Below are 7,143 nucleotides of genomic sequence, written 5' to 3'. Positions count from 1 at the left end.
GCAGTAGTACTTATTATTATTCTGTGGTAGTAGGTAGATACCCAAATAAGGGCGATCGTGCACGACACGGGTGACATTTATTTGCCACCGTGACAGTCAAGTGGTGACAGTCTGTATGTCTCTCTTTTTCTCTTTATGAAGGTGTAAAAGAAACATAATAATATTAAAATATAAATAAATTATACTATCACGGATAACATTGCCTCGGCGACAAGTCCAACATGAAAAGTGGGGATGAATTTTTTTTTTCATCTTCTACCCCTCGTGTGGGGTATCGTTGGATAGGTCTTTTAAAATAGCTTCGGTGTTTCCAAGACTATTTTTCCATTTTGGGATCTGTTTGCAAATTATTAAAGTTTAAAGTGCCAATTTTTGTTCGAGTAGGTAGCCCCCCCTCTAAAAACTAAACTGTTGGCTTGAAAAATTTGGAAAAATTCTTAATAGTTAATACTGCTTTTCATGAACTTTAAAGGAAAACTATAACGGTTAAGATACATCAGTTAGTTTAAGAGTAATAGTCATTTGACTCATGTATTATATTTCTTAACCAGTAAAAATTCCTTAAAAGAAAATATGAAAAGTGACTTTAGATGATTAAGTAATTGCTTGCTTTTGAAATATATTGTAGTAATGACGGAGACCTACGGAACTCTACACTGCGCGTGACACGACCGACACGCACTTGGCCATTTTTTTTTTGGGTTATTCCGTATTCGACCCACGACAACTCAACCCATTTCTTCACTCATCCTAAATTAGTATTCCTAGCTCTACCCATTACATAATTTCGTTATTCTACCTAAATGCATTCCTTACTCAACCCAAAGTAAATATACCAAAAATAAGTATGGATAGCAAAACAACGTTTACTGTTTTTTCAGAAATTTAATAATGATAAATAAATATGTACTAGTATGTACATTTATTTATAATTAAATAAAAAAAAAACCATCACCTACATGAAAAAATGATAGATATGAGTAGGTATGTTGATTAACTAAAATATATCAAAGATTTTATTTTATTTTAAGGTAAATACATAAACAAATTAAGAGGCTCAAAACTTATACCGCGGGATTAGCTGTCCACGTGAATAGTTTTATTATTTTTCTTTTGTCATCTCATACCGCTTGAAAAAAAAGATAAAATACATTGTATTATTTATATTTTTGGACATTCATGAACAAGTGTCTGGGGAAAAAATTATACGCCATAGCTTGGTTATACTGATTTAATAAAAAATCACAGTCGTTTGATTTATAGTAGATTTATAGTGGATTTATAGTAGATTTTAATTAGTCATTATTTGATTTGTGTCCTTTTGTGAAAAACGTTTTTCAAATATAATAATATTATTGTATCAGAACTCCTGCAGTTTTATTTAATAGAACGATCTTAACACAAAAGTTAACTGAGCTTCAATTTCTAAAAAATATATTTTTATTCTGACCGTGCATAAAAATCTTATATTTTTGAAGTGGTTTTAAAATGGGTTGAGCTAGGAATGTTTTTGGGGTGAATAAGGAACATAAAATGCTGCTCCCGTCGCCCCCCGTCCTGGGGGGCCTGTAGGGCCCGTCGTGTAGGCGGGCAATCGCCGGGAGGGACTGTGGTAGTGAAGGCTTTGTCCGGAATCCCCTTAAGGCGAATGACGGAGCACCGGGGTCTTTTTAGTGGGTATGCCTTTGTCCTTCTGACTTGGTGAGCCCCACATAACCTACCCTGTCCCCGCAGGATAGGTATGCAATTCAATGCATTTTTTCCCCGAAAAAAAAAAAAAAAAGGAATGTTTTTGGGGTGAATAAGGAACATAAAATTAAAAATTTGTTGTGGGTAGAGTAAGGAACAAAATTGGGTTGAGTAAGGAAAAAATAATGAGTGGGTTGAGTTGTCGTGGGTCGAATACGGAATAACCCAATTTTTGGGTTTATTTATAATCCAAACTGCGAATTTATTCCGCCAGTTGGCGTATTGTTTATTTCATTTTATAAAAACTTATCATTTACATATTTTGCCAATTTTCAGGCATATTATTTTACGCGTGTGCATGCAGTCATAATTCAAGCTTAAAAATACATTTAATAATCATAATTATCATTAACATAATAATCATCATTAATATAGTTTTTGTCTAACTTGTAACAGTTTGGTCCCAATCTTATAGAATCACGTGGGCATGGTCTTCTTTCAATAATTGTAGCTGAAGACATAGCAATTAATGCAAAAATTAGAAGAAACTGGAACACCTGCATGTCTGCTTACAACTTATATGACTTCTTAACAGGTGCCAACCGGAGAGGTTTCCACTAAAAAGAAAAGAACCATTTATTTTTCTGAATTAATTTTATACCCTTAACAATTAATAAGATTAAGCAATCTTGTTTAATATTCAATCGGTCAAATGCTAGCTTAGGGCCTCTATTAGAAGAGTTAAGAGCCCGTGAACCCCAGACCCACCCAATGAACCATCATGAATGCTTGGCACGGGGTTGAAACTGTCAAAACTCTCTGGCTGATGAGGAAACATCGTCTAATTATTGCCCAAATGCTACAAAAAAATCAGCTTTTGCGGTATAAAGCCAGGAGTCCAAACTTCATGATGGTCCAACGTCTTTCCCTGTGTTGGAGTACCTATGCGTTGCTGACAAACTTTCAATTTTTATAAAATAAGGATGTTCTAGGGTTCACGGGCTCTTTAGTCCACTCTTTCGCCATCTTCAAGTGTCAAGTACCTAACTATGCTATTCGATGCTTTTAAAGGGTGACATCTTTTAAGTTACATAACTTGTACCATTGAACTAATTTTACAACTGTAGACAATTTTAGGTAATGTATTAAATAATAACATAATTATTATACCAACCTTATGAAGCTGTGATCCTCCTTGGTCGCCACTACCCTTGGAACTACTTTTTCTATAGTTTGCTTGGTTTTTTATTTAAATATACTATGTTAACGTCCGCCCCGTCGAATTAATATTCTAGATATTGTTGCTAAAGTTGTATTGTTGTATTTATATCCATTGAATTTGCGGATAATGCGTTCAAAAATAGCAAATATATAATAATTCATTTTGGTTACGAACTACGTAAATAGTAACAATAACTGTGTAGGTAGACAATATTATTCTAAGCTTAGCTTTTCCCGCGGCTGCGCGTGGAGTTTATTTAGTTAGTCACACACAGGTCGTTAAATTAGCCTTTATTATTCTAAAGCATAAACAATTAAACAATAATACTGTTAAGTTTCATCGAGTTCAGTAGTTTTTCAGTGAAAGTGTGTAATGTGTAACAAACATCCTTCCTTTCACATTTATAATAATATTAAGGATACTTACTTACCTACGAGTAGGTAGTGTAGGTACCTAGTTGAGGAAGTAGAATAGGATTAGGTAGGCTAATTGATTAAATTTGACTGTGACGCATTACTAAAATAATTTAATTATACTCTTTTATAATGCGAACATTGCGAACAGCTAGAGACTGGAATTCGCTGCTGAACATTATGTTTCCAGCTTCATTCTTAGCGATTTATATAACATAGTGTAGTAGCGTTGCCACGCTACAGCCTTGCACGATTTTTTAAAGCAATTTTACATGACTTTTTCCTTTTAATTTAAAATTAAAGATAAAAAAGTCACTCAATTGACTACCGTAGTTGTTATCCCTACCCTTCTTCCGACAACGATTTCGAGTTGTTGCTCATTCTGCGTGTCCGTGCTGTAGCCTTCGCACGTCCACAGTCACTCGTAAAAAATATATTATTCTGAACTCTGAAGATGGGGAAAAAACGAAAGTATGAAGATATGGACGACGAAAAAATAATGAAGAAAATTAAGAAGTTACAAGGAAAGTTAAAGAATGTAAAAAATAAAGATCAACCTCCAGAAAGATCACCAAGTAAGTAAACTGTGCTGTTTTCTGTTTAATGCGTAACTGCCGTACTGGGCTTTTACCGTTAAAAACTTTCATTGTGTTGCGAGCTTACCACACTGGGTATTCTCCTTCACAGCTAAATATAGTGATTATTTTTTCCACCTACCTACCAATATTCGTTAATTTTAAATGCGTAACTGCCACACTGGGCTTTTACCGTTAAATACAAGATGTTGCGAGCTTACCACACTGGGTATTCTCCTTCATTACTAAAAATGGTGCTTGGTTTTTTCCAGGCCCATACATACCTGAAGATTTCTGCCTCGCATATAACGAGGATGCGATTCTATTTACCTACCGCCAAGTGATTGGGCCGGCACAATGACACCAAATTGCGAGCGATCACCGCCAGCTAACTCATCGAACCAAGAAGCTGCACTTCCTCAAGTGGCAGACTTGTCGCCACAGCCTGGACCATCCTCGGCATGCACAGCACCAACAGTTCCGGTACCAGCAGCCGAACAAGATCTCGATGATTCTATACTAAGTCTCTTGGGCGATGCACCCAAACCTGAAACTGTTTTTGGAAACAATATCCACAAAGATGTTGCTACAAGATGGCAAGAAATACTCGCCAAAGGGTTACCTAAAGAAACTAAAGAAAAACTGGTAAGTGAATACCTTATTCCTGCCAATTGCGACCTATTGGTACCGCCAATCTTAAATCCAGAGGCGAAAGCGGCACTCCCGGACGCTCTGGTAAAAAGAGATTTTTCATTGCTACATAAACAAAAAGGTATAGCAGCAGCGCTTGCCGCCCTAGCGCAGGTAACCGACGTGTTGATATCTAACGAATTTTCAAGAGAAAAATTGTTAAAACCACTCAGTGATGCCAGCCGTCTTCTCTGTGATAGCCACCACATAGAGACGAAAACACGGCGTAGTTTCGTCATATCGTCTATCAACTATAACCTAAAAGGTGCACTTATAGAGGCAAGTCGAGACAAGTTTTTATTCGGAGAAAATTTGACCGAAAAATTGAACGCGGCAAAAACTATCCAAAAATCAGGTGACACGTTGAAAAATCAACAGCGTCCACAAACGGGTAAAAATAATGTAAACAACAAGGACAAACCCAAAGGAAGGTTAAACACCAGAGCCCTGCATCCCAGACAGACAACGGCCAGGTTCGATGCGGGGCAGAACCGCTCAGCCGCGTACAGAGCACCTCCAGCAGCCAGGGCTCATCCACCGCCGCCCCGCCGCACCCGCTCGCCGCAGCCGCCGCCGCCGCCCCCCAGGACCCAGCAACACCAACACTATCGGCGTTAGAACCGCAGCAATCTGAGGTACAGTACGCTGGTCGTCTTAGCAATTACACTCATAAGTGGACTGAGATAACCGACGATGAAACTGTTCTCGACTGGATTAAAGGATATGTGATTCCATTTCAATTAAAGCCTATACAGTATTCACAACCAAACGTTTACCCAAAATCAGAACAAGAGTCATTCGATTTTGAAATTGCAATTAAAGAATTGTTAAATATTAATGCCATTTCCAAATGTAAACATGTTGAGGGAGAATTTATATCCAGCATATTTTTAGTACCTAAACCGAACGGTGAAAAAAGATTCATTCTGAATTTAAAAAACCTGAACTTTATCCAGCCTTCTCATTTTAAAATGGAAGACATTCTATGAAGTTAATAAGCGAAAACTGTTATATGGCATCAGTAGATTTAAAGGACGCTTACTTTTTAATTAATATAAACAAATCACAAAGAAAGTAGGTATCTCAGGTTCAATTATAACGACACACTTTACGAATTTAATTGTTTACCTTTCGGTTTATGTACAGCACCATTTGTTTTCACTAAGATACTCAAACCAGTCATGCAATATTTAAGAAGTCAGAATTTTTTATCGGTTATTTATCTTGATGACATACAATGCATCGGACGTACCTATAAAGAATGTGATGAGAATGTACAAGCCACTATATCATTTTTGCAATCATTAGGTTTTATCATCAATTTTCAAAAAAGCTGCTTGATACCGAACAGAGTTTGTCAATTTCTTGGATACGTGTTTGACTCACAAAATATGACTATTTATTTACCAGACACAAAACGTTTAAAAATTACAGACACTTTAAATAAATTTCTTCGAATAAAATCTTGCAAATTGCGCGATTTTGCTAGACTACTTGGACTGCTAATATCCGCCTGCCCAGCTATTGATTATTCTTGGGTGTACACTAAATTGTTAGAACGACACAAATATTTATTTTTGATGAAAAACCCAAGTTACGAACAAAATATATCAATTCCAATTGAGATAAAAAATGATTTGCTTTGGTGGGTATAACACGTAAAATCTGACGTTTCACGGTTACGTTTTAATAACTTTTGTATCGAAATATTTTCTGACGCATCCTTATCTGGGTGGGGCGCATATTGCAAGAATCTCATTGTTTTTGGAAAAATGATGAATTAAAACTACACATAAACGAATTAGAACTCCGAGCTGCCTTTTTTGCACTTAAATTATTTGCCAAAGACTTAAGACACTGTGAGGTATTATTAAAAATTGATAACGTAACTGCAATCTCTTGTCTAAATAAAATGGGTAATGTACAATTCCCAAATCTAAATAATATTGCAAGACAGGTTTGGCAATGGTGTGAAAAGCGAAAAATAATTATTTTTGCCTCGTATATTAATACAAAGGACAATCATGATGCTGATAGATTGTCGCGAAAGAAATTTAGCGATACAGAATGGGAGTTGGCAGACTATGCATTTCTACAACTAAAAAACCATTTTGGAAATCCTAACATTGATTTGTTCGCCACTCGCCAAAATACAAAATGTCACCATTTTGTGTCCTGGAAGAACGACCCTGATGCATGGGCCGTTGACGCTTTCACAATATCTTGGCATAAAATATTCTTTTACGCTTTTCCTCCATTTTCACTAATTTTAAAAAGCATTCAAAAGATCATTAATGACAGGGCAGAAGGTATTTTAGTCGTACCTTATTGGCCAACCCAGCCTTGGTTTCCACTCTTTCAAACTCTAATTGTTGACAATAGCATTATAACATTTGATCCTGATATTAACCTTTTGATCTCGCCTTCCAGACAACCTCACAACTTACCTACACCGCAGCCTCAGGTTGGTTGCTGCGAAATTATCAGGCAAGCTTTATTGAAAAGATCATTGTCTAACAGATCTGTCGAAATAATGCTTTCTTCCTTATCGGAA

At 36.3% G+C, this 7,143-nt stretch overlaps 1 long non-coding RNA gene across 1 annotated transcript; it reads right to left on the bottom strand.

Annotated features, from left to right (window-relative positions):
* Positions 1–1,180: 1,180 nt before the first annotated feature.
* On the bottom strand, positions 1,181–2,992 carry LOC135082702 (uncharacterized). The gene is made up of 2 exons (XR_010259455.1): positions 2,864–2,992; positions 1,181–2,306 (listed from the first exon to the last, which is right to left on the bottom strand). It is a non-coding gene; the product is annotated as an uncharacterized LOC135082702 (long non-coding RNA).
* Between the last annotated feature and the right edge of the window lie 4,151 nt (positions 2,993–7,143).

The sequence above is a fragment of the Ostrinia nubilalis genome, chromosome 22 (genome assembly GCF_963855985.1).
Source record: "Ostrinia nubilalis chromosome 22, ilOstNubi1.1, whole genome shotgun sequence".
Taxonomy (NCBI): Eukaryota; Metazoa; Arthropoda; class Insecta; order Lepidoptera; family Crambidae; genus Ostrinia; species Ostrinia nubilalis.
This window is presented reverse-complemented; position numbering and strand designations above follow the sequence as displayed.